Here is a 27,077-nt window from a genome sequence, read left to right as displayed (position 1 = left end):
CTGCTGCCTGTTTGGCTCACTCATTGTTCTGAATTTTGAGGGTAAGGAGCTGATTCACAGAAGAGATTTGAGGTTGGATTGACTTGACTTCCTTTGACAAAGAGCCCAGAGTGTACCAAATTGGGAACTCAGTTACCCTGGTCTCCATGACTAGGCTTGAGCAGAATAAAAATTGGAGAACAGAGACATTTAATTTTAATTTTCATTCTAAAAATAGATCTTTTATTTATTTCAGTCAAAATAAGGGAAAGATTGCATTCAGAGTACTTTGGGATAACTTAGTAACAGTAGCTGTTCCTTTGCTCTCGTTGTTCACCCTGTGCTAATAACTGGTTCTTGATTTTAAAACCTTGCCTGTTGGGCTCAGAACAAGAAGCTAAAAAAAAAAAAAAATAATAATCTGCCGTTGGAAATAGAAATAGATGATGAATTCTTAGATAATGTTATGTGGAATTAAGTACTGTACTCTGTATTCTTTAGAGGTTTGGTTCATAACATTAAAGAGACATTCCTCCAACATGCCCTTCCTTGTGTCCTTGACATTACAAGAGCTTGAAAACAATCACATAAAGGTGAGCACAAGATTTTTACTGTGATTCTTTGATCATTTTTGGGTTCTCTGCTTACATAATTGTTCAGTATGTCCTCCCCACCTTAATAGGGCTGATATTGACCATGTCATTGTTCTGACCATCTCTAATGAGGGGCTGCCCTCATGGTCTCATGCTCCTCTGACACTCTTTATTGACCCGAATTCTGTCAGTCACGATTTCTTTCAGCTCATTGAAGAAAGGTGACTTAAGAGAAAGTGTAAAACTGTGGAGCCCCAGAACTGACCTCTGCCATCTCTTTCTCCAAGAGGAGAATAAAATAACTGAGGTCTTTTTTTCCTTATGTTTCTTTATTTTATTTACGTATTTTAAGATTTTATTTATTTATTTTTGGCTGCACTGGGTCTTTGTTCTGTGCTGGTCTTTCTCTAGTTGTAGCAATTGGGGCTACTCTCTAGTTGCAGTGTGTAGCCTTCTCATTGTGGTGACTTCTCTTGATGTGGAGCATGGGCTCTAGGCATGGGAGCTTCAGTAGTTGTGGTACATGGGCTGAGTTGCTCAGAGGCATGTGGAATCTTCTCGGATCAGGGATCAAACTGTGTCCCCTGCATTGGCAGGTGGATTCTTAACCACTAGACCCACCAGGGAGGTCCTCTTATGTCTCTTCAGAGCAGTGGCCTTCCTGTTCTTCCTCTCCACAGCTTACGGCCATAGGCACTGCAGACCACTTAACCCACCTGTTCCCATTTGCTTTCCTTCTGGTCTTGGAGGGTCTCCTGCAGCGGTAGAGGTGCTGCAGCGCGCCCTAGGGACACAAACAGTAGTGGCAGCCATATTTGGGAGCCACAGAGATCTTCATAAAGAAATGACCCATATGAGGGCTGAGATACCCCACCAATTAGAGCAGAAGAGAAAACCTAAAAGATAATGGAGGCACTAAAAGCTCAGACTGGGGAAGCAGGGTCCTCTTTGTGTCCCACCTCAGGTGGGTACCCTTCCCGGAAAAGGAGACATTTTCCCTTGAGAGACCACCTTGACAAAGGTCTTGCTTTGCTTAATCTGAGTCATTCTTGTTGCCACTAGGGCTTTGGGGATTTCCATTCTAGACTGTTTAGTGGTCAAACCTTTTCCTTACATGACAGTCTCCTTGGAAATTTTGTCTGAAATGCAGTTTCTTGAACCTTCTCTCCAGAGAATTTTAGGAAGCACCACAGTGACTATGACATAGATATTCTTTACCTGTGTAGCTAATGCTCAGTAATTGGAGACTGTCTGCTGCATGATATTACATTTACTCATGCAAAGTTAATGCTGTCTTCTCTATTACATTATGTGTTCTTCTCTGTCATATATAAGATCAATCTGCTCAAAGAGGGTAATGAAATCACCATGTAAAGCAGACTTGGTACATGGTGTGTTGGTGTTTGCCTCTTGTACTGCTTTACTTATGGCTGTACTTTTATTGCTTCTGCACAGACCTGGGACAGGATCTGACTGAGAATATGATAGGGACTAGAACACCAGTAAAAATTAGTTATTCCTGGTAACTGTTACTTATCCACTTGGTATTTACTGAATATTCCATCTAGCAGAATTTTTTTTTTTTAATATGGCAGGCTCTTGAGGGGGATTGGGTGAATAAGGCAGGCAGAGCTCCTGCTCTCAGGAAGATGATCTTTTAACACAGACATTTTACAGAGACTCACATAAATATTATTTAATTATGGCTTTGATAAATTTTATTTGTATTCATGTGTTCCTTTGTCCCATTGTTGGCCAGGGTTGCAAATTGACTCAGTATAAATAATAGGACTAAGGGACTCTAATAAAAGAATTGTCTCAGAAAAGTCTTTCAGGTAATTTTAACAGTGGAAATACTGACGTTTGATCCAATGTCCTTTGAAATTCAGCTGTGCATTCCTAAAGGGTGTATCATGTGCTTTGGACAGAGAAGCTTGTGTCCACAGCTTTGTTGTGGATTTCTTGCCACCAAGTGGTTGGAGATTTGCATGGTTGAAGCTTGAGAAAATCCCCTAATCTATCTGGGCCTCAGTTTCATCAGTAAAATAAGCTTGTTATTCAAATTCTCTGAATTCCATCCTGTTCAGTTTTCCTTGAGTTGCATGAGGGGCTGAGATGCCTGTTAAATGTGTCCTGGGAACTGCAGCCAAGATCTGGCCTTAGTCCTTTCTGTGTTTCCTGCAGGAGCCTCAACTGAGCCCACACACTAAAATTAAAGAAAATCAGCAAGTTTGGAAGATGAGAATAACCCAAATAAGGCCAAGGAAATGGTGATAACCAAAGGAAGTGACAAGTTGAGTTCAGGAAAATCAAGGGAAACAGAGGATTACATACAGCATCATCCAGCTCTTCATGGAGCAGCCTGAGCTGAGCAGAAAGGACTGGCAGAGTAACTTAGTCCACAGGGAACTTGTGCACCTGCCGAGGTGATCCACACGCTGGATCAGGGTTGGTTTATACTGCTGGGAGCACCGATTCCAGAAGGAGGAGGATGGGACCTTGAGGCTCTGCCCTAGACCTGCCCCCTCTAGACCTTGGAGCTGCCCTCACAGTGGATGCCTTCCAAGTAAGTGTGGGCCAGGATGGATAAATGATATTTAGAGAAGAATTGGGGATGTCCATTTTTACTTTAAATAGTTCTGCCCTATTGCCAGAAGGGGCCAAGGTAAGGAGGGGACATTTATATCTGAAGCAGAGATATTAATAATATTCTTTTGCATTTAGAGTTTGAAAGGCTTTACACACAATATCTCTTAAATATTTGTTGAGTGCTTTTTTTTTTTTTTTATGCTGTATTTCCCTGAGAAAATCAAAGCCATGAGAGAAAGAGTACAGGTGGATATTTTCAACAAAATGTGCTTGCTCTCCTCAGGTGGGATGTTGTAGCAGCCAAGAGCGTGGAAGGGTAGATCAAGGACATCTCTTCCTAATGACAGTGTGAACCATTGAGGAGTCCTGAGAACAGTTGTTATCTTCCTCAGAGTCACACTGGTGAGTGTTATATGGCAAGGATAGTGTAGGGCAGACTCCTCTCTAAGGAAGGGGCTTTGTTACATAGTGGGAGAAAGCAGAGCATACCTGACAGTACAATTGGAAATGTAGTTGAGATGGTTGGAGATTTGCAAACATTTTATTCAAACTGTGACTGATAATTGCTGAGAACCTCCTTAGTACTTGACTCAGCACCAGGAGTCATGAACACAGAGATGAATAAAGTATTGTCTCAACTTCTTCCCTGATAGCTCAGCTGGTAAAGAATCTGCCCACAATGCAGGAGACCTGGGTTGGAAAGATCCCTTTGAGAAGAGAAAGGCTCCCCACTCCAGTATTCTGGCCTGGAGAATTCCATGGACTGTATAGTCCATGGGGTCACAAAGTGTTGGACACGACTGAGCAAATTTCACTTCACTTCAGTCCAGTAACCAGGAAGTCACGAAAAATGTAATGGTGATGGGTTCATCGGAAGAAGTGACAAACGATGCCTAGGAATTACTACAGTAGTGGTTCTGGTTTTCCTTTTATTTTTTCCTAAGCTGTATGGTCTTTCCTGGCTCAGTAACCCTGGTTCTCAGCCAGATTTCAACCTCTAGTGGTGCATTACAAAAAATAAAGAGGGAAAGCCAGATGACATATCAGAAACATTTGTTCTTCCTCAGCTGGGAGAGGTAGTCACTTGGCCACACAGGTCTTGCTGAGTTCAAAATCTCTGGCATTTCTGCAGTGAAAGAGTAACCTGATCCATTCTAGTCCCATTGGAATGAGATCCAAAAGGAAGTATACCCAGTTGGTTGATTAGCGCTTTAATCCTCATTAAATCTTGCTGGTCCTCAATTCACAGCCTGGCATTTGAAAGGAATGCAGCAGTCTTTTTTCCCAAACAACTTAGAAGGGGAGCCGGAAGGTTTATCTTCCAGGAAAACACATCCCAGAAATGTCCTCCAAGAACTTACCGAAACTCCTGAATATACTTAATTGTCCTGTTATTAACCATTAATTGTCAGGGGAGAGTGAGAATGCAGTTCCCTACTACCACAAATTACGCAGTCATGTTTCCCACATTGTGGAAATCAGGTCAGCACTACAGACTGCAATGGCTAACCTCACACTGGAAATACCACCTGCCTGCTCATGGTATTTCCTCTGTCCTGTATTTACTAATACAAAATACTAATAATAGGGGAAATTGTGTGAGGGAGAATAGACCATAAGTGAGAGAACTCTGTACTAGCTGCTCAATTTATCTGTAAACCTAAAGCTGTTCTAAGAATTAATGTGTATTAATGTTTTTAAAGGATGTAACACCTTCAAAGCATAGTTTTGGTGGCATTCTGTAACTGCTAATTATTACTGAGTGTTGAGGGGCACCAATCTGGAGTCTGACCAGTTGGTGATTTGCATGCCTGGGCCTTCAACCTTTGCCAGCCTAGCAGTTCCTCTGGAATCTGGATGTGAAATCGTGTAGATCAGGGTGGCCCCAGTGCTCCAGATGGTGCAGAGAGAGGACTAGCATGTGGTGAAAGCTGGGAGAAACCATCGCAGGACAGAACTCTGAAGATCCAGGAGGAATGAGATTCTGCAGCTGCCCCACCTGTGCGCACAGAGCAAGAGAGTATGGATACGATATGAGAGCTACAGGCTAATGTAGCTGCCTCCTGTGCTGAAAACACAAACAACAGTGTGCTAAGTCTTAACATGCGGACGTCTGGGCACTGACACCAGCGAATGGCCCTCCACACCCCAACGTAGGGCGCACGGCCCTGGCCGCCCCAGCCCAGGAGACAGGTGACGACACAGCTTCTTGGGCCGGAGTTGGACACGTGCCCTTCTTTCTTGCGCATTCCCTTCTGCGGAATGGGAGGGTGTGAAAGGCTTTCCAAAGTGGCCGATTTTCAAATCTTTAAAACTGGCCCTTGAACCATGTAAAAGTCTGGAGAGTGAAACGTCTAGAGAGCAGCCCATGGGCCGCGCTGAGCTTCCCTCTCAGGACCGAGCGACCGCCACCGTCTTGGGGACGCGGGTGAGCGGGGAGTGGATGAACGTGGAAGGAAGAAGAGAGAAGGAAGGTGAGGGAGGAAACAGCCCAGAAGAAACACCTTCAGCTACTCACACCCAATCACACCCTGGGGGCGCCAGCAGTACGGGGGCCGCGGTCGCTTTGGTTCCGATCGCATTCCCAACACAGAGAACGCTCTGCCCATCTCCTCCAATGAAGCCGGCAGAGCCGCACGATTCAACCCTTGGACACGAGGTCCCAGGAAGGGGACATCCCACGAAGTCCTAAGGGCTCTTCTGAGGATGTTCATAGCTCCCAGGGCAGCGGGAAGAGGACAACTGCAAACAGGAAAGGGACTTTTTTTCCGGGGGGGAATTTTACCTCGGGCAGAAAACGCTAGAAATGCCGGTAGAACAGGTGCATTTGGGGGAAGCCTAGTAACTTTATCTTAATAACTTTCCTAGTAACAGGAAAAAGTTACTAATCCAACCCAAATGGATTTCAACTGTTTCCACGACGTCCAAACCTGAAGAGACGGCCGCCGGCCGGCGAGTCAGGCGCCCCCTGGCGTCGCGGAGGAAGCGACTCGGGGCGGGGTGACTAGAGGGCCCCGCGGCGCCGCGCACCACCAGGCTCAGCAGTGGAAGAGTGAGCCAACAGACTAGCCATGGTTCCATGGTGTAATGGCGAGCACTCTGGACTCTGAATCCAGCGATCCGAATTTGAGTCTCGGTGGGACCTTTCCTTTTAGAAAGCATCTTTTACTTGTGCCCCCTACCCTGGTAGGGAAGAGTTCTAACCACTGGACGGCCAGAGAATTCCCTGAGCTAGGGCAGTTTGCTGGGAAAATTCCAGGCATGAGGTAGGGAGACCCCCCCACAGAGATGTGGCATAAGCCCTCTTCGGGGAGGTCATCATTAACCCCACCATAGAGCTGCCAGAACTTACACAGGACTAGGGAAACACACTCATGGAGGGCACAGACAAAACCTTGGGACCCAGAAGAAAGGAGCAGTGACCCCACAAGAGACTGACCCAAACTTGCCTGTGAATGTCCAGGCGTCTCCAGCGGAGGCGTGGGTTGGCGATGGCCTGCTGCAGAGTCAGGGGCACTGAGTGTGGCAGCGCGTGCATGGGACCTTTTGAAGGAGGTCACCATTATCTTCATTACCTCCACCATAGTTTGGTGTCAGGTCAAACAACAGAGGGGAAACACAGCCCCGCCCATCAACAGAAACTTGGATTAAAGACTTCCTGAGACAAGACCCAGTTTCCCCCACAGTCAGTCTCTCCCATCAGGAAGCTTCCATAAGCCTTTTATCCTTATCCCTCAGAGGGCAGACAGAAAGAAAACCACAATCACAGAAAACTAATCAAACAGATCACATGGACCACAGCCTTGTATAACTCAGACAAACTATGAGCCATGCCGTGTAGGGCCACCCAAGACAGATGGGTCGTGGTGGAGAGTTCTGACAAAACGTGATCCACTGGAGAAGGGAATGGCAAACCACTTTAGCACTCTTGCCTTGAGAACACCATGAACAGTATGAAAAGGCAAAAGGATATGACACTGAAAGATGAACTCCCCAGGTCGGTAGGTGCCCAATATGCTACTGGAGAAGAGTGGAGAATACACTCCAGAAAGAATGAAGAGACGGAGCCAAAGCAAAAACAACGCCTAGTTGTGGATGTGACTGCTGATGGAAGTAAAATCCGATGCTGTAAAGAACTATATTGCATAGGAACCTGGAGTTAACATTCCAGGTTCACGAATCAAGGTAAATTGGAGGTGGTCAAACAGGAGATGGCAAAAATGAACATCGACATTTTAAGAATCAGTGAACTAAAATGGACAGGAATGAGTGAATTTAACTCAGATGACCATTGTATCTACAAGATGGGCAAGAATCCCTTAGAAGAAATGGAGTAGCCTTCACAGTCAACAAAAGAGTCTGAAATGCAGTACTTGGGTGCAATCTCAAAAACGACAGATTGATCTCTGTTCGTTTCCAAGGCAAACCATTTAATAGCACAGTAATCCAAGTCTATGACCCAACCAGTAATGCTGAAGAAGCCAAAGTTGAACGGTTTTATGAAGACCTACAAGATCTTCTAGAATACCCAAAGAACGATGTCCTTTTCATTATAGGGGACTGGAATGCAAAAGTAGGAGGTCAAGAGATACCTGGAATAACAGGCAAATTTGGCCTTGGTGTACAAAATGAAGCAGGACAAAGGCTAACAGAGTTTTACCAAGAGAACACACTGGTCATAGCAAACACCCTCTTCCAACAACTCAAGAGAAGACTCTACACATGGACATCACCAGATGGTCAATACTGAAATCAGATTGATAATATTCTTTGCAGCCAAAGATGGAGAAGATCTATATAGTGAGCAAAAACAAGACCAGGACCTGACTGTGGCTCAGATCATGAAATTCTTATTGCCAAATTCAGACTTAAGAAAGTAGGGAAACCCACTAGACCATTCAGGTGTGACCTAATCAAACTCCTTATGATTATACAGTGGAAGTGACAGGTAGATTCAAGGGATTAGACCCGATAGAGTGACAGAAGAACTATGGATGGAGGTTCATGACATTGTACAGGAGGCAGTAATCAAGACCATCCCCAAGAAAAAGAAATACAAAAAGGCAAAATGGTTATATGAGGAGGGCTTACAAATAGCTGAGAAAAGAAGAGAAGCTAAAGGCAATGGAAAAAAGGAAAGACATACTCATAACTTGCAGAGTTCCAAAGAATAGTGAGGAGAGGTAAGAAAGCCTTCCTGAATGATCAGTCCAAGGAAACAGAGAAAAACAATAGAATTGGAAAGACTAGTGATCTCTTCAAGAAAATTAGAGACAGCAAGGGAACATTTCATGCAAATTCAATTCAGTTCAGCCACTCAGTTGTATCCAACTCTTTACAACCCCGTGGACTGTAGCATGCCAGGCCTCCCTGTCCATCACCAACTCCCGGAGTTCATTCAAACTCATGTCCATCGAGTCGATGATGCCATCCAACCATCTTATCCTCTGTCGTCCCCTTCTCCTGCCTTCAATCTTTCCCAACATCAGTGTCATTTCCAATGAGTCAGTTCTTCGCATTAGGTAGCCAAACTATTGGAGCCCCTTAGACCGAAGTATATTAGTCAGATTCAACGGGAAATTATAAATAAGCGAGAGCTGTTGTTTATGTCCTGTTAACAGTGGTTACTCTTAGGAAAGTTAGTGTGGAGAAGAAGAACTGACTTTTTTTTCCTTATACATTCTATTATCATGTAACTTACAAAGAGAATATATACATGGGTTGCTTTTGTCTAAAAAATAAAGGAAAATAAAAAATGAAAGAAAGATGCTTCAGATGCCAGTGCAGAGGCAATTTAATTGGGGAGGAAAGGAGAGCCTCTTTGGGGAGAGAACTCGGAGAAGGTGCCAGAATTCTGAGAGGATCCCTGGGGATGAAGCTGGAGCTTCACTAGGACCAACTGGGGCAGAGGAAGGTTTGGTTAGCGGGCTGAGCAGCAATCTCCTACAGGTGGATTCTTCTGAAATCTGTCCTCCTCCTCATACTATCTTCTAAATGGCTTTCGAAACTACCTTCCCCCTAACACTATGTGCTTGTGAACTGACTGTGATCATAAAGTTGATAATTTCATAATGATTGGTCCCCACTTCCCACATTTAAGAATGACCAATTAATGCATACACACCTGGAGTACTTTGAAGCCATAAATGTGAGGACTATCTCCATGAATCAGTACAGAGTTATTTCCAGAATGCGGTTTTATGAGGGAAAAAAGGCAAGGTACAAAAGAGCAGGTACACAGTGTTACCGATCCCAGTCCTTAGACTCTTCAGTCAATAGAAATTGATAAGAGGTCAGATGAGAATTTCAGACAAAGCTTTACAGGTGCTGGTGCTATGGTACAAAGGAGTGAAAACAAGAAACAGGTGCCCTGGCTTGCTCCCAGAGAGCAGCTGCTTAGGTTGTTAAAAGGATTAACAATGTGGGTGGTCCATGAGTTGGTCTGGGGATCTAGCTTAGAGGTGGTCTTTCCACCCCTATGGCGGTGTTGTGTGCATGGGACAGGTGCAGTACCCTGCTTTTGTTCCAGGCACCTCAGAAATGGCAGTCGGTTTGTGGCCTTTTTGTATCTTATTGTTCATAATTGCCCCAACTGTGAAGGTGTGCAGTTATGTTTGGTTTCTTTGTATTCTGTTTCTCTAGGAGATGTTTGTCCAGGTGAAAGCACTCCAGTAAAGGGTCCCCGGTCCCAACCTATTGAAACAGGATGCTATTTTTTGTGTAAGGAAAAGGGGAAATGAATGGCTTCCCAGGTAGCTCGGCTGGTAAAGAATCCACCTGCAATGCAAGAGACTCCAATTCAATTTCTGGGTCGGGAAGTTCCCCTGGAGAAGGGTTAGGCTACCCACTCCAGTATTCTTAGGCTTTCTTGGTGGCTCAGATGGTAAAGAATCCGCCTGCAATGTGGAAGACCTCGGTTTGATCCCTGGGTTGGGAAGATCCTCTGGAGGAGAGGATGGCAACCCACTCCAGTATTCTTTGTGCTCACTTCAGCAGCACATATATAGGTCAGAAAATAGGGGAAATGTTTTTATCTAGGGTTACATGGAAATGGACTCTGAGATATGGAGATGGGTGAGGCTTTTTTCTAAGTGTAATCTTAATACAGTTTTCATTTTTTAACCTTGTCACTGTTTTACATATTCTGAAAGAGGATAAAAAAGCTAATCTTAAAACTAAAAAATAAAAGCAGAATAAATGAATTTAATTATACATTAAATGATAATATAACCACATAAAATATAATTAATTCAAGTAAAATTTGAAAGCATGCTTGTCTATAAACTCATAGTAGAGTATATCCTAAGGACATCGTGAACTTTACTTGATATGTTTAAGGTTGGCCATCGTTGTGGTTGTTCAGTTGCTAAGTTATGTCCAGTTCTTTGCGACCCCATGAAGTGAAGCACAACAAGCTTCCCTGTCCTTCACTATCTCCCAGAGATTGCTGCAGCTCATGTCCATTGAGTCAGTAATGCCATCCAACATTCTCATCCTCTGTCACCCGCCTTCTCCTGCCCTCAATCTTTCCCAGCATCAGGGTCTTTTCCAATGAGTCAGCTCTTTGCATCATGTGTCCAAAGTATTGGAGCTTCAGCATCAGTTCTTCCAGCGAATATTCAGAGTTGACTTCCTTCAGGATTGACTAGTTTGATCTCCTTACTGTCCAAGGGACTCTTAAGAGTTTGGTTGTAGAACTGGTATAATAACTCTGAAGTTGTGTTGTATTGTGAGATAGAGAAAATTAGTAAAATTGTTGATATTGTCAGGAATCAAGGTTATCAACTTGGAAGAAGGAGGACAAAGATATGAAATGGGGAGAGTTGAGGAAGAAACTTATGATTTTGGATTGGAGTTGGAGATAGTCGTATCAACTAATTGTTAACCAGTCCAAGCTCTGCTACTGCATGTTGCACCAGTCAGTTAAGTTCAGTTGGTCAGTCATGTTTGACTCTTTGTGACCCCATGGATTGCAGCACGCCAGGCTTCCCTGGCTTCCCAGGCTTCACCATCTCCTGGAACTTGCTCAGACTCATATCCATTGAGTCAGTGATGCCATCCAACGTATCATCCTCTGTCATCCCCTTCTCCTCCTGCCTTCAATCTTTCCCAGCATCAGGGTCTTTTCAAATGAGTCAGTTCTTCGCATCAGGTGGCCAAAGTATTGGAGTTTCAGCTTCAGCATCAGTCCTTCCAATGAATATTCAGGACTGATTTCCTTTAGGATTGCCTGGTTTGATCTCCTTGCATTCCAAGGGACTCTCAAGAGTCTTCTCCAACACCACAGTTCAAAAGCATCAATTCTTCAGTGCTCAGCTTTCTTTATAGTCCAACTCTCACGTCCATACATGACTACTGGAAAAACCATAGCCTTGACTAGACAGACTTTGTTGGCTAAGTAATGTCTCTGCTTTGTAATATGCTGTCTAGGTTTGTCATAACTTTTCTTCCAAAGAGTAAGCGTTTTTTAATTTCATGGCTGCAGTCACCATCTGCAGTGATTTTGGAGCCCAAGAAAATAAAGTCTCTCACTGTTTCCATTGTTTCCCCATCTATTTGCCATGAAGTGACAGGACCAGATGCCATGATCTTAGTTTTCTGAATGTTGAGCTTTAAGCCAACTTTTTCACTCTCCTCTTTCGCTTTCATCAAGAGGCTCTTTAGTTCTTCTTCACTTGCTGCCATAAAGGTGGTGTCATCTGCGTATCTGAGGTTATTGATATTTCTCCTGGCAATCTTGATTCCAGCTTGTGCTTCATCCAAACTGGCATTTCGAATGATGTTTATATTTCTGCATATAAGTTAAATAAGCAGAATGACAATATACAGCCTTGACATACTCCTTTCCCAATTTGGAACCAGTCTGTTGTTCCCTGTCCAGTTCTAACTGTTGCTTCCTGACCTGCATACAGATTTCTCAGGAAGCAGGTAAGGTGGTCTGGTATTCCCATCCCTTTAAGAATTTTCCAGAGTCTGTTGTGATCCACACAGTCAAAGGCTTTATTGTAGTCAATGAAGCAGAAGTAGATAATTTTTTGGAATTCTCTTGCTTTTTCTATGATCCAACATATATTAGCAATTTGATCTCTGGTTCCTCTGTCTTTTCTAAATCCACTTGTACATCTGGAAGTTCTCAATTCATGTACTGTTGAAGCCTAGCTTGAAGGATTTTGAGCACCTTGCTAGCATGTGAAATGAGTGCAATTGTGCGGCAGTTTGATCATTCTTTAGTATCGCCCTTCTTTGGGATTGGAATGAAAACTGAAATATCCAGTCCTGTGGCCACTGCTGAGTTTTCCAAATTTGCTGGCATATTGAGTGCAGCACTTTCACAGCATCATCTTTTAGGATTTGAAATAGCTCAGCTGGGATTCTATCACCTCCACTAATTTTGTTCTTAGTAGTGGTTCCTAAGGCCCACTTGACTTCACACTCTGGGATGTCTGGCTCTAGGAGAGTGACCATACCATCATGGTTATCTGGGTCATTAAGACCTTTTTTGTACAGTTCTTCTGTGTATTCTTGCCACCTCTTCTTAATATCTTCTGCTTCTGTTAGGTCCATACCATTTCTGTCCTTTATTGTGCCCATCTTTGAATGAAATGTTCCTTTGGTATCTCTAACTTTCTTGAAGAGATCTCTAGTTTTTCCCATTCTATTCTTTTCCTCTATTTCTTTGCATTAGTCACTTAAGGCTTTCTTATCTCTCCTTGCTATTCTTTGGAACTCTGCATACAGATAGGTATACCTTTCCCTTTCTCTGTTGCCTTTTGCTTCTCTTTTTTCAGCTATTTGTAAGTCCTCCTCAGACAACCATTTTGCCTTTTTGCATCTACTTCACCCAAAACTCTGTCTCTGAGATTTGATTCGGTACTGATGTACAGAGAAGCTGAGCTTTCAGCTTCAGAGACAATTATGACTCCATGTTGGATGTGTTTCTTTTACTTAACTTTTGCTTCCCATTGCTTTTGTTCACCTAAAGGATACTGTTTATCCACAATGGACTGCCTCGCAGAATGCCACCTTAGCTGCTTGAATATTAAGCCAATGTGCCTTAGATCAGGACCCTTTCCACCTTTGAGTGGCTACAGGATGGAAGAGCTTAACATATCCCTTCTCTGAGTCTTGCCATTCTAGAAGATATTTGCAAGATTAGTAGCGTTTTTACTTTATTTCCTCACCTCTCCCAACTCTGTGTTCTATATAAGAACCTGGCATCCAGAACCCAATAAGATGGTTGTTCTGAGACAATCTGCCATCTTCTCAGTCTGCCAGCTTTCCAAATGAAGTTGTATTTCTTGCCTGAACACCATGTCTCTTGGATTTATTGCTCTGTCATGTGGTGAACAGAGTGAGCTTGGACTTAGTAACACACACATCCATACACACACACATACACATGTATCTAATATCATCTAAAAAGATCTATATGTAATGTCATATTCTCTATTTTGTAAAATGGGATAATGAGGCTCAAAAAGATTTAAAGTGGTGGATCTGGTATTCAAATCCAATAAACTCTTTTTCAAATCCATGGTTTTATTTCTTCAATGTAGGCTCAGTAAACGATTTTGTGGGGAATACACTTGGGCTTCCCAGGTTGTGCTAGTCATAAAGAACCAGCCTACCAATGCAGGAAACATAAGAGACCTGGGTTTGATCCCTGGGTCAGTAAGATCCCTTGGAGGAGGAAATGGCAATCCACTCTAGTATTCTTGCCTGGAGAATCCTGTGGACAGAGGAGCCTTGAGGGCTACAGTCCATAGGGTTGCAACAAGTTGAACACAACTGAAGCAACTTAGCATACACACTTGGAACTAGAGAATATTGGTTGTTTATAATGTAATGTAAAAATTATATGTTTATAATGACTTTTATTCATCTATTCAACAAGTATTTATTGACTGTTCTATGTGGCAAGGACCTATATAGTGAGGAGGCAAAAACAAGGTAGGTCTTACTTTCACAAAGATTATCTTCTGATAGTCAAACATTATATAGATAATTACTAAATATATTGCAATTGTGATGAGTGTTAATTATTATTTACGTGTTCCTTTGTCTAACTTCATCAGCTAGGGATTGAAAGATGACTGAGCATGAAAAATACACCCATGAAATCCATGAGGATATATTTCTCCTGGACAGGAATCTTCTGATTTTTTCATCTTAAACTTGAGAAGTTCAGTTCAGTCACTCAGTCATGTCCGACTCTTTGTGACCCCATGGACTGCAGCACACTAGGCCTCCCTGTCCATCACCAACTCCTGGAGTTTACCCAAACTCATGTCCATTGAGTCAGTGATGCCATCCAACCATCTCACATGTGAAGATTATGGTTTATTGCACTCTGATATTTCAATATGAGGCTGTGTAGCTAGAGTGCAAAGAGCAGTGGCCTGGAAGTCTGAAGGCTCCCAGATTTATAAAGATAGCAATGCCACCAACAAGCTGTGGGAGCTCTAGCACATTTCTTAATCTTTGTAAATCTCAGTTTCTTCATCTATAAAATTAAGTTGTTATCCTTAATTTTTCCAGTTTTCCAAGTTCCCTGCAGAGGAACACCCCTGCCATGGTGCCCTGGAGACTGTCTTTGTATTCACATAGGCCACGCAGGCTTAAATTGCAGCTAATCTGAGCTTTGGCAGAATGCCTTTTTATCCTCTGGAACACAAGAGGACAGGAGGCTTGAAGATCCCACTTGGCTTGAAGATCCTGGAGTTGCCTTGAAGATCCCACTTGCCTCTGTGTTTCCCTTGATAGTCTCTCATGAGATAGGTTATCAATGCCTACCAAGTTTTGATGAGAAATGATGCTTTCTGCCTGCTTTTCTCAGGGCATAGCTGAGACGATAAAACCATTTAGTTCCAGTCTAGAATTGGCTCCTCAGCAATGGGTATCCTACAACTCACATGGCAGTCATAGTCCCCTTTTGTTTTGGCGGTGACTTTTTGTGTGCAAGACAATGGCCCAGGGAGATGGTACATTTGACTACTCTTTTTTCGCTGTTTATGTTGGTAATAAACTGCATGTAAAAGTGGCTCATTGTATTTTTGCCAGCTGAGTCAGTCAGGCCTTGATCTTATCTTGTATGCCTGACAGTTTCTTTCTGCTCTAGTGTTCTCTTTGAACTGTGATAAACTTTGTGTGTGTTAAACAGCCACTAGGCACTTCAGCCAAAGCCAGGGCATAGTCCTCAGTGTATATATTTGCTGACTAAACATTATACTTAGCCTATGCCCTGAGGACATATAACTGAGCAACTAGTTGGAAGAAATTATTTGCAGGGCTAGAGAATTATAAAAGCATGTGTTATAGAAGGATGAGCTGATGACAGTCTCTTGGTAGCCATAGAGGATGAGAATAAGGATAGTCTTCAGGCTAGGTTAGGAAAGCTTGAGGGAAAAGCAAAAATTGCCTACAACAATATCCAACTCCTTAAGGGGCAGCCCGTGCTGAGCAGTGAGGCATAAGAGAATAACTTATCCCATAGTGAATTGTGCACCTGGCCAAGGAGGTCCACAGGATGGACCCAAGGCTTATCTATACTGCTAGGAAGCATCACCTCCAAGGGGAGGAGTATATAATCATGAGACTCTGCTGCACACTCCAGAATTCAACCTTGGGGCTGTCCTCATAGTAGATGCCTACCAAATAACTTTTGGATTAGCAGGAGTGAAAGATGCTTGAATAAGTGTATTTTACCTTAATGGTTCTTCTTCCTAGGATCAGGAGAGTCTAAGGAAAAAAGGATCATTGTGTGTAAAGAAATAGTAATAATTATTTTCTTTTGTACTTTCAGTTTACAAAGGATTTTATACACATTATTTCATGAATATTCATTGAGTAATTAATTTTCCTGACACCATGCTAGGCACTGGAATCACAGAGTCAGTCAAGTTCTCCTTGAGAACCTCAAATTTGTAAGATATAAATGCTCAAAACAGGTACTTTTATCAGAATGTGGCAACTGTCCTAACCTTTGGATATTCTAACAGCATAGAGGAGGGGCATGTAGTACAGGACAAAAACATATCTTGCCAATGGGAAGGTGAAACAGTATTATTTTCAAGAATAATCCCATACTCATCAGAGCTCACCACAGGAGAATGTCGCTGGGAATGGATGGTATAAGGCAGAGTCTTCCTAAGAAGGGTCTTTCCTATGTCTTTGGAGAGTGTAGAGAATCTCTCAGAAGATTCTTGGGATAAGAAGGTAGGGAACTAAAACCCATCTAATTTGAAAAAGAAGTAAATTATCTCTGTTCACATATGACATGATCTCATATAAGAAACTGTAAAGATTCCACACACACAAGTTAGAAATAATAAATGAATTCAGCAAAATAGCAGGATACAAAGTCAGCACACAAAAATCAGTTGTGATTCTGTATCCTAACAATGAACAACTGGAAAAGGAAATTAATAAAACAATTCTATTTGCCTCAAAAAGAATAACATACTTGGGACTCAACAAAGGAGGTGAAAGACTTATACAATGAAACTACAAAACACTGCTGAAAGAAATTAAAGAAGACAAAAATAAATGGAAAAATGGCCAATGTTCATGAATTGGAAGACAATATTGCTAAGATGCCCATACTGCCCCAAATTATCTACAGATCCACTGCATTCCCTATCAAAATTCTAACTTTTTTTTTGCAAAAATAGAAAAATCCACCTTAAAATTCTTAAATGGAGTTTCAAGGATTCCTGAATATCCAAAACAATTTTGAAAATTAAGAACAAAGTTGGAAAACACATTTCCTGATTTTAAAACCTACTCCAAAGCAACAGTTATCAAAACAGTGTGGTACTGGCATAATGACAGACATAGACCAGTGGAATAGTATAGAGCCCAGAAATAAACTCTTACTTATATGGTCAAATGATTTTCAACAAGAGGTGCCAAGACCATTCAGTGAATGAAAGGACAGCCTTTTCAACAAAAAGTTCTGAGGGAAATGGATATCTACCTGCACTAGAATAGAGTTGAACTCTTATTTAACACCATACACATTTGTTGTTGTTGTTGTTGTTGAGTCGTTCAGTCATGTCTGACTCTTTGCAACCCTATGGACTGCAGCGTGCTAGGCTTCCCTGTCCTTCACTATCTCCCGGAGCTTGCTCAAACTCATGTCCATTGAGTCAGTGATCCCATCCAACCGTCTCATCCTCTGTCATCCCCTTCTCCACCTGCCTTCAATCTTTCCCAGCATCAGGGTCTTTTCTAAGGAGTCAGCTCTTCCCATCAGGTGGCCAAAGTATTGGGGCTTCAGCTTCAGCATCAATCCTTCCAATGAATATTCAGTGTTGATTTCCTTTAAGATTGACTGGTTTGATCTCCTTGCAGTCCAAGGGCCTCTCAAGAGTCTTCTCCAACACCACAGTTCAAAAGCATCAATTCTTTGGCACTCAGCCTTCTTTATGGTCCCACTCTCACATCCATACATGCTGCTGCTGCTGCTGCTAAGTCACTTCAGTCATGTCCGACTCTGTGCAACCCCATAGACGGCAGCCCACCAGGCTCTGCCGTCCCTGGGATTCTCCAGGCAAGAACACTGGAGTGGGTTGCTATTTCCGTCTCCAATGCATGAAAGTGAAAAGTGAAAGTGAAGTCACTCAGTCGTGTCCGACTCTTCGCGACCCCATGGACTGCAGCCTACCAGGCTCCGCCGTCCATGGGATTTTCCAGGCAAGAGTACTGGAGTGGGTTGCCATCACCTTCTCTGATCCATACATGTCTACTGGAAAATTGATCAAAGACCTAAATATAAGAGCTAAAACTATAAAACTCTTAGAACAAAACATAGGGGGAAAGCTTCATGACATTGAATTTGGCAACGATTTCTTGTATATAACATCAAAGGCACAGGCAACAAAAGAAACAAATAGATAAGTTGGACTTGATCAAAATGAAAAATGTTTGTACATCAAAGGGCTTCTATCATCAGAGTAAAAAAGAACCCACAGAAAAGGAGAAAATAATTGCAAATCATGTATCTGACATGGGATTGATGTCCAGAAAACATAAAAAATTCTTTGAACAACAGAAAGGAAACAATTTAGAAGTGGGCAAAGGACTTAAATGAACATTTCTTCAAAGAAGATACACAAATGGCCAATAAGCATATGAAAAGATGTCAATGTGAATGATTATTAGTGCAGTGCAAATTAAAATCTCAGGTTTCACTTCACACTCATTAGGATGGCTGTTATTAATATAATAATTAGAAAACCTCCAAACAAGAAAACAAAACAATTTCTAATAGCGAGTTTGAGAGTGTTTCCAGGAAAATCATGTACTCTATAATATCCCCTCTGTCTTCCTGGGCATGTATATGAAGTTATTTTCTTACCTTCAAGTTAAAAATCTTTATATTCTCAAGGACAGGATTTTTTTCTTACCTAGTCTGGCAATCTTAATCTTTTAGTTCATTGAAATTTAATATAATTACTATTATAGCTGGGTATATGTCTACCACTTTATTACTTGGTTTCTACATTTACCATATTTTTTTAATGGTCTGAAGCCATGATTTGCACACAAGTTGCTGTAACACAATCAAGGTTTAAAAAGGAACCACCAAACCATATGTTTTATGTTCCACTTTACCCTCCTTCTTTGCTTTCTTTTTGATTAGACAAATATTTTATGTTATTACATTTTCTCCTATTAACTTGCTTTACCATTCTTTGAGATTTTACCTTAGAAATATCAACATGTAACATTTATGATTTAGTTTCTTTTTATACAAATGATTGCTTTCACAAATACTTCTAGGATTCTTGGAAAACTAGAACTCCCTTTACCAAATTTTACTTTTGCTATACTCTTGACAAACTATTGTAAATTCCTGAAATCATTAAATATTTTTTGCCCACACATCTACCATTTTCATTATTCTTTATTCCATTCTGAATTGCCATGTTTCTAACTAGGATTATTTTCATCCTCTCATAAAAAGTACTAATATACTAAAAGTACTAAAAGTACTAAATATACTTTAGTATACTTGTAATATCCTTTGCTGATGTTGAATTTCCTCAGCTTTTGTTTTCTAAAAACATATGTATTTCGCCATTTTTTACTTCTTAACATTTCTTTTTATTTACTGGGGTATAATTAACATATAATAACTAAACATATTTAAAGTGCACACTTGATCTTTCCATATATATATACACATATGTTTGTATATATATGTATGGTGGCCTGTTATTCAGTCGCTTTTGACTGTTTGCAACCCTATGGACTGTACCTCGCCAGACTTCTCTGTCCATGGGGTTCTTCCGACAAGAGTACTAGAGTGGGTTGCCATTTCCTCCTCCAGTGAATCTTCCTGACCCAGGGATATATACCTGTGATATATATATACCTGTGAAGCCCATTAATGAACATAACCAGCATCCCCCATAGTTTTCTCCTGCTCTTTTGTAATCTCTTCCTCTCTCCTATCCCTACCATTGATAACTCCATCCTTAGATAATCACTGATCTGATTTCTGGATAATACGGTGTATACGCTTTTCTGTTGGCTTCTCTTGCTCAGCTTAGTGTTTTTGAGATTTAACCACATTATTCTGTTGTGAAGGTTTATTTTATGTGTCAACTTGACTTGCCCAAATAGGATGCTCAAATAAGTAGCAAAACATTATTTCTATGTGTCTATGAGAGTGTTTCTGGAAGAAATTGGCCTTTGATCTATTAAATTCTGTCTCTGTGCAGCTTTCTCCTCTGTGGTAGTCTACCCTGTGCATTCTGCGTTGTTGGTCTTTGCAGACTTACCAAACTGGAAATTCTCAAAGTATTCAGCTTGGGCAATTCTTAAAGTATTCAGCCTAAATTCGTTTCCTGTATTTCAGGGATTAAAGTCCTTCATTGCTTGGTTTTTAATGTCTAAATGTCATTATTTAATATATTTTGTCTGGGCCTTTGGTTGTTTTCAATGGGAGGATAAATCTAGTCCCTGTTATTCTATTTTGACCAGAAATAAAAGTCTGATAATTTTTTATTGGATGTCAAACATTGTGACTATGTGCTGGATATTTTTGTATTCCTATAGGTATTTTTTTTTAAGATTTATTTGTGTATCTCTGACTGGGTCTTCATTGCTGCACACAGGCTTTCTCTAGTTGTGGTGAGAGGGGCTACTCTTTGTTGTGGTACAGAGGCTTCTCATTGCAGTGGCTTCTCTTGTTGCAGAGCACAGGCTCTAGGTGTGTGGGCTTCAGTATTTGTGGCACATGGGCTGAGTAGTTGTGGCTCAGGGGCTTAGTTGTTCCATGGCATGTGGAATCTTCCTGGACCCCTGTGTCCCCTACATTGGAAGGCGGATTCTTAACCACCAGAACACCAGGGAAGCCCTCCTATAGGTATTCTTGAGTTTTGTTTTGGAATGCAATTATTTGGAAACCACTTGGCCTTTCAGGAATTTTTAGGATAGTTCTTTTGTGTCCTACCTCACATTAGTCCAATACTTGACAAATGTCTTGGGACCATGTGCTTCAAACAAGTTCCTTTTCTCTAGCTGGTTTTATTACCAGAGAACCAGGAGTTTTGGGAGATTTTGCTCTGCTTTTTATGAGCTCTTATGGTAGCTCTTAAGCCTCCTAAGCAATCCAGACCTCAGTAAGTGTCCTTTAGAGAAAAGTAGCTGTGCATTGATGCCCTTCAAGTTTTCAACTCATCCCTCCATTACCACATACCACTAACAGCTTTGTTGGTTTCACTTTACCCCCATCAGATACCTTCTGCCTAGGCAAAGCTCAGTCCTCAGCCCATGCCCAGAATCAGCAAACAGCTACAGGGAGTAAGATGGCTAGTGATCTCAGTTTGCCTTGGACAGTTCTACTTTCCCTCTTGGATGCTAGTTCATTCAGTCCTGGTGGCAGCCACAGTTCCCTATTAATCTAAAAACAAGATGCCACTCTCAGAATCCATTCTGTGCTCAGACTGGCTGTTGATCAGGTAGATCCCTGGATTCCTTTACTCTCCCCAGATTTACTAACTCTAGGTCAGTCTCCCAGACTACCTCCATCCAGGAGCCAGCTCTGCCAACTGGGGGAGAAAGAGAAACACCATCTTTATGTTTCCATTTGTGGATATAACAAAAGACTCCAAACATTCAAAATATCCCCAGTCTGTTCCCTGACCCCCCAGAAATAGTTTCTGAGATCCTGTTGAATGCAACACCCATTCCACTACCCAATCCCAACACCTAACGTGTAATCGTGACCCAGAACTCATAATCAATGACAAATATCCCTGAAAACAAGAACTAAGTTAGGTCTGTAGTCAGAGTTTTGAGGATCAGTCGGCTGGGAGTTAAGATTTTTACCCCCAAGATCCAGGTATACCGGTCTGCAGTAATCTTTGTGGATCTTTCAGGGGTTCAGAATTCTCACCTGATGATCTCATCACAAGCTGTCACTAGCAGGAGGGCTTTGGAAGTTGTAGTCAAGGGAAATTAATTCTAGAGTAGCTGAGAATTTGGCAAAAACCCATTTTTGTTTTAAAATATCTTATTGCATGTGGACCTTCTGACAGAGAACCTTGCCCTCCTCCCTAGAAAGTCAATGAAGAGAATACTCTCAAGACAGGAGTCTTCTTCGGAGTATGACTGAGTGCCTGAAGAATTCTAACTGATAAAAGAGCACAGCGAAGTTCATTTCCAATGTAAGTGCCCTGGAGCCAGGGGATGTATTAAAGGGAGGTGGTACCGGAGATCTCCATATGCGCGTCTGAATGGTGACCAAATAGAGCCAGAGAGAGACTCACAAGGTCTCTAAACCACCTGTGTCATGGGTAATTGTTGATGCAGGCAAGGAGAAGAGTTTGGAAGGGGTACAACAAAAAACCCCAGATCAACTGGGCCAGAAGGAAGTGCTTTAGAAAATACACGTCAATGGAAGTTTGAGCCTTGATAGAATTCTGGTGCCATTTTGTTGTTTCAGTGATCAAGGTACATGTTTAGGAGACTATTCTGCTAGAGGCTGAGTCCCCATTACACCCACCACTCTCTACCTCTAGTCTGCATGCAGTCTCCTGACTTATTGTTGAGGTTTGAGGGTAACTGTTTCGGTCCATTTCTACTATCACGGTTCTTCATTACCTGTCCTTGTACATCTCCGCTTCTCCAACCCTCTCTGTTCTCACCCTCTAGTCACTCCCACCAAGTCATTCCCCTCTTTCCTCTGAGGAAATTTAACTCAGGTGACTTCAGAGCAGCAAATACAGAGTAGCCTGATTGTGTTCAAGAAAAGTCCAGATGCTAGCTACATTAAAATGCCATGAAATAAAGGGGTGGAAAATAAAAAGGATATTATAATCATGGCCCTGGGCAAAGCCATCTGAGGGAAGTGATTGCTGTCAGAATGAAGTATATAACCTGCTTTCACATATAAGTACATATCTGACAGAGAAAGAATAAGTAGGGAAGTTCCAGGATAATGGTCCTCATCTTGAATATGTTAGAATCATCTGGAGAAGCTTCAAAAATATAGATACATGGACCCCATGGAAGAGATTTTCATTTGATTGGAGCTTGGGGGCTTCCTAGGCGCTTCCCTCATGGTTCAGACAGTAAAGAATCTGCCTGCAATGCAGGGGACCTGGGTTCGATCCCTGGGTTGGGAAGATCCCTTGGAAAAGGGACTGGCTACCCACTCCAGTATTCTTGGCTGGAGAATTCCATGAATAGATGAACCTGGAGGTCTATGTCCATGGGGTCACAAAGAGTCGGACATGACTGAGCGACCAACATTTTCACTTTTTTCCAGTGCCTCAGTGGTAAAGAACCTGCCTGCCAATGAAGGAGACACAAGTTTGGTCCCTGAGTCGGGAAGATCCCCCTGGAGAAGGAAATGGCAACCCACTCCATTTTTCTTGCCTAGGAAATGCCATGAACAGAGGAGCCTAGAGGGCTGCAGTCCATGGGGCCACAAAAGAGTCGGACCTGACATAGCAACTAAACAACAAAGTAGTAGACTGGGCATCAGTATTTTTATAGAATCTGTACAGATAATATTAATGTGTGGCCAGGGATGAAAACCATTAGGCTAATCCAGGACAGGATGATAGCTAAGTGTGCAGTTTACAGAAAGTGCTAAAAATCAAATCAGAGTTTGCATTCCTCTAGTTAATGTTGGCATGCTGCTGCTGCTAAGTCGCTTCAGTCGTGTCTGACTCTGTGCGACCCCAGAGACGGCAGCCTACCGGGGTCCTCCGTCCCTGGGATTCTCCAGGCAAGAACACTGGAGTGGGTTGCCATTTAGTTCTCCAATACATTTAAGTGAAAAGTGAAAGTGAAGTCGCTCAGTTGTGTCTGACTCTTCACGAGCCCATGGACTGAAGCCTACCAGGCTCCTCTGTCCATGGGATTTTCCAGGCAAGAGTACTGGAGTGGGATGCCATTGCCTTCTCCGAATGTTGGCATAGCCTGGGTCAAAAGAGGAATGATATCATGTGTCCCATATACCTATTACATTTCTCTTTATTTAAAAATATCCATGTGGCAATTTATAGTCTTTAGGTCCTGAGGCTACCTGGGCAGATACATACATCTTGATGGTATAATCAGTAATTGATGAAGAACTCAATTATTATTGCTGTATAATACTTTTATTCAACATTTTATGGGAAAAAAAACTCACATTTCAGTATGTGTTACATCACATAATTTTCAGACATGTCAGAATCCAGTGACAAATTACATTTGGAGAAAAGCATTAAAATCCATTTTTGTATGCCACTCCTTTGTGAAATATTGAAAAACAGCTTTGTCCCTCAGCACTAAAGGTTACAAAAAGCACCATTTAAAGGAGGACTCACATATTTAATTCCCTTCAAATTATAGTCTTATTCCCCCTTTATAACAGAGCTGTACTCATTCAAAATGCTTTGGTGAAGTAACCAACATTCTAAAATTTACCAAAATTTAAGCAAGTTTCACATATGAGGCCCAGTGTGGAGATGAGGACTAATCAACGTTAGTGAGCTTTGGCTGCTCTAAAACCACAACCTGGGTAGGTGTTCTGTAGATGGGAACAAAAAAGAAGTTAGATGATCAGTACATAATACTTAGGGTAGGTACTCCTCAGTCATTTAACCTGACTACAAAATCCAGAGTATTCAGTATTTCACACCAATCATACTGCAAAAGCACTGTGCTACATAAAATTCAACTCCAACTCATGTTGGAACTAATACAAAATTTTATTTTTAAATAACTTATTCAATTCAAAGCACAACTGAGTAAAGCAAATCAAGACAAAGCCCAAATTTGAATCCTGGAGGGAGTCCATTACCAAGAACTGGATTTCGTAAGTAACAGACTCTTAGAGCCTTTTCCTCTGCTTCCTTTCTTTTTTCTTATAATTTTTGAAGATTTGGCCCTTTTACTCTGAAAGTTCCAGTTCATTGCAGAAATGACAGCTCTTCAACCTCCAATTGTGATTGGTGCTTAAGGAGAGACAAATGCCTAGATCCAGAGTTTTAAAAGACCCTAACTCCTATCCCTCCCAGGTCCTCCATCCCATAGGTAACTAGAGTCAGCAGTTCCTAGTAAAAGACAGCAAGGACTCAGCGTTAAGAATGAGTCAGAATAATGCAGGAACCAATGGTGTATCTGCTCTTAAGTCTATGCCCCAAATCACTAGAACGTGAAGATTTAGAGATCTCTGAGAATAGAACTTATTGCAAACATACACAAACATAGACTATTGCATATAATTTTTAGTTGAGGTCAAAAATTTAAAAGCCCTATTTCCCCAATTAAAAGCAGGGGAGTCTATTGTTAATATGTCTCCTTCATTTATACCCAGATTAATATAAGCCCAGTCTAGAGGTAAAACTTCTTTCTCAACTTAACTTCATTTTAGCAGCATACATGGAGTACCAACACTTTTCAAAATTTTTTTTATCTCAGATCCATTAGGTATAAGAGACTAGAAATAATCAGAGTGAAGTGACTAGGCCTGGGTTTATAGGATCCTGTCAGAAACTTCTCTTGAATTCTTTTATAGGGTTTCTCTACCATATATAAGCATTGTTTTGTTTTTTTTTTAAAGCCAACACTCTTGAGGCTAGATACCCTTCAGGGGTTTTGCCTAGTGATTAAATCCCATTCAACTCTAATCTTAAAGCAAGCTAATAATCCTGACACAGATGCTCTTCCTTCCATGACACATCTTCCTTAACAGCAAGATGACTAATATTTGCTTTACGTAACATTTGACTTTAAACCCTTGTAAAGTTTGCCTGACACATGAAGTTAAAGCACAATATAGAAGAAAGTGTAGAAAACAGAAACAAGAGACAAAGGGAAGATTTTTTTATATGGTAAATTCTATACAATGAGATCCAAAGACAACAGTATGTGTCTCATTTAATTTTAAAAAGGATATTACTAGTTCTGGGTTACTTAAGCCTTAATTTTCCTAGTATCACTCCTCGGCTCACTCTTCCCACAACTCCTATACCATGATATAGTTCTTTAATAGTCAGCCCTCCCAAAGAGTTACATTCTTACTTTTTGACTCTGTGAAACTCTTATAGGCAAAAGCTAACCAACCAACCAACCAAACAAAAAAACCCCGATTTTTTTCTCTTTATTCATTTTCAAACTCTGTCAAATTCTTCTGCAGAAAATAAACTATCCCTTTAACCAATATAAAAGAGTGAGTGAGCTGTACTTTGAGGTACCTTCCTCCTTCCCTTTCAGCCTTCTAGAACAGTTTCTTGGAGGCAGACTGAGGAGAGTATGGTAGGAATTATCAAGGCCATGGGATGTTATCAGCAGCACAGAGAAGGGACAGGGCTGCATAAGTCATCATCTAATTCCTCTTATTTGTCCCTTTCCAAAACTGCTGGTAGGCTCCAATTTCACATCTGGCTGAAAGATTGATTACCTCAGAATTTGGAAAACTGACACTTTCTGCACATTTCCAGATTAGAAAGATTGGAAGGTCACCAACACCAAAACCTGCTGTTGCTGAAGACAAACCCATTCATTTCATACAAGCCTCTGGCCTGAGAAAAATGGGAGGAATCTCTTTTCCTACCCCATGCTAATGATATATCTGTGCAGAATATAGAAATTTTAATACATGAACAAATGGATGACTACATTATAATACCGCTGACAAGACATATGAGTACAACAAAATCTTCCATGTAGCAAGCAAGATTTTAAATCCTAAGTGACTCACTTGTTTACTGGGTATTAGAAAAATACAAAATTCTAGTATAACTGAAGACAATGTAGATCCTGACAGTTGGTTCTAACAGAATTTTAGAATGGCACACCATTCTAAAAGTGACTAGAACCATAAAACATTCTCCACAAAAGCATTTTGCTGTAGAGAGTGGCCTTGAGTGGCTAGAGCAGTATTTACTCTCAGCAATTAACCACCAAAGCAGTTACCAATTTGCATTCTCAGCAAGACAGCAATCCCATACCATACTGCTCACACAGATGATCTAAGAGTTCTACATACCCAAAGACAACTATGTCATGAGCTTTACATGGGAAAGAGAGGAGGTAGCTAATTGACATGTGGGTGCCCTTTCAGTGGGACTGGGCTCATCTCAAGGGGCCTCTCAAGCATCAAATCTGGCCTCCTTCAGTACTGAATGTTTGGCTTGCATTTATTTGTAATGCAAGAGCCACAGAAACTTAGGGGAAAATATCTTATCTCTGAATCTCAACAGTGGATTGAATAGAAACTTTTTACTCCACAAATGGAAATCACTGACCCCTCTTCATCATCAAACACTTTTTGGGAAAAGATACAGAAGAACAAGATGACTGTTAGCATTTAGCACATAAAAGCAATACTTTTCATTGCTGAGAATACCAAGGGTAATTTCTTGCTTCTTGGCATAATGAATCTTTAAGTTGAAGGAAACTTTTAGG

The 27,077-nt window shown here is 41.5% G+C and overlaps 1 long non-coding RNA gene across 1 annotated transcript in view; it reads left to right on the top strand.

Annotated features, from left to right (window-relative positions):
• Positions 1 to 24,733, top strand: part of LOC145507137 (uncharacterized) — a 32,682-nt gene extending 7,949 nt beyond the window's left edge. The window contains exons 2-5 of the long non-coding RNA XR_014054606.1: positions 2,757 to 3,138; positions 3,445 to 3,563; positions 21,732 to 21,838; positions 22,942 to 24,733. This is a non-coding gene — a long non-coding RNA (uncharacterized LOC145507137). The remainder of the gene's footprint in view (positions 1 to 2,756; positions 3,139 to 3,444; positions 3,564 to 21,731; positions 21,839 to 22,941) is intronic.
• The last annotated feature ends 2,344 nt before the right edge of the window (positions 24,734 to 27,077 follow it).

Source organism: Giraffa tippelskirchi, chromosome 5 (genome assembly GCF_054371585.1).
Source record: "Giraffa tippelskirchi isolate mGirTip1 chromosome 5, T2T-mGirTip1v1.2.pri, whole genome shotgun sequence".
Lineage (NCBI taxonomy): Eukaryota > Metazoa > Chordata > Mammalia > Artiodactyla > Giraffidae > Giraffa > Giraffa tippelskirchi.
This window is presented reverse-complemented; position numbering and strand designations above follow the sequence as displayed.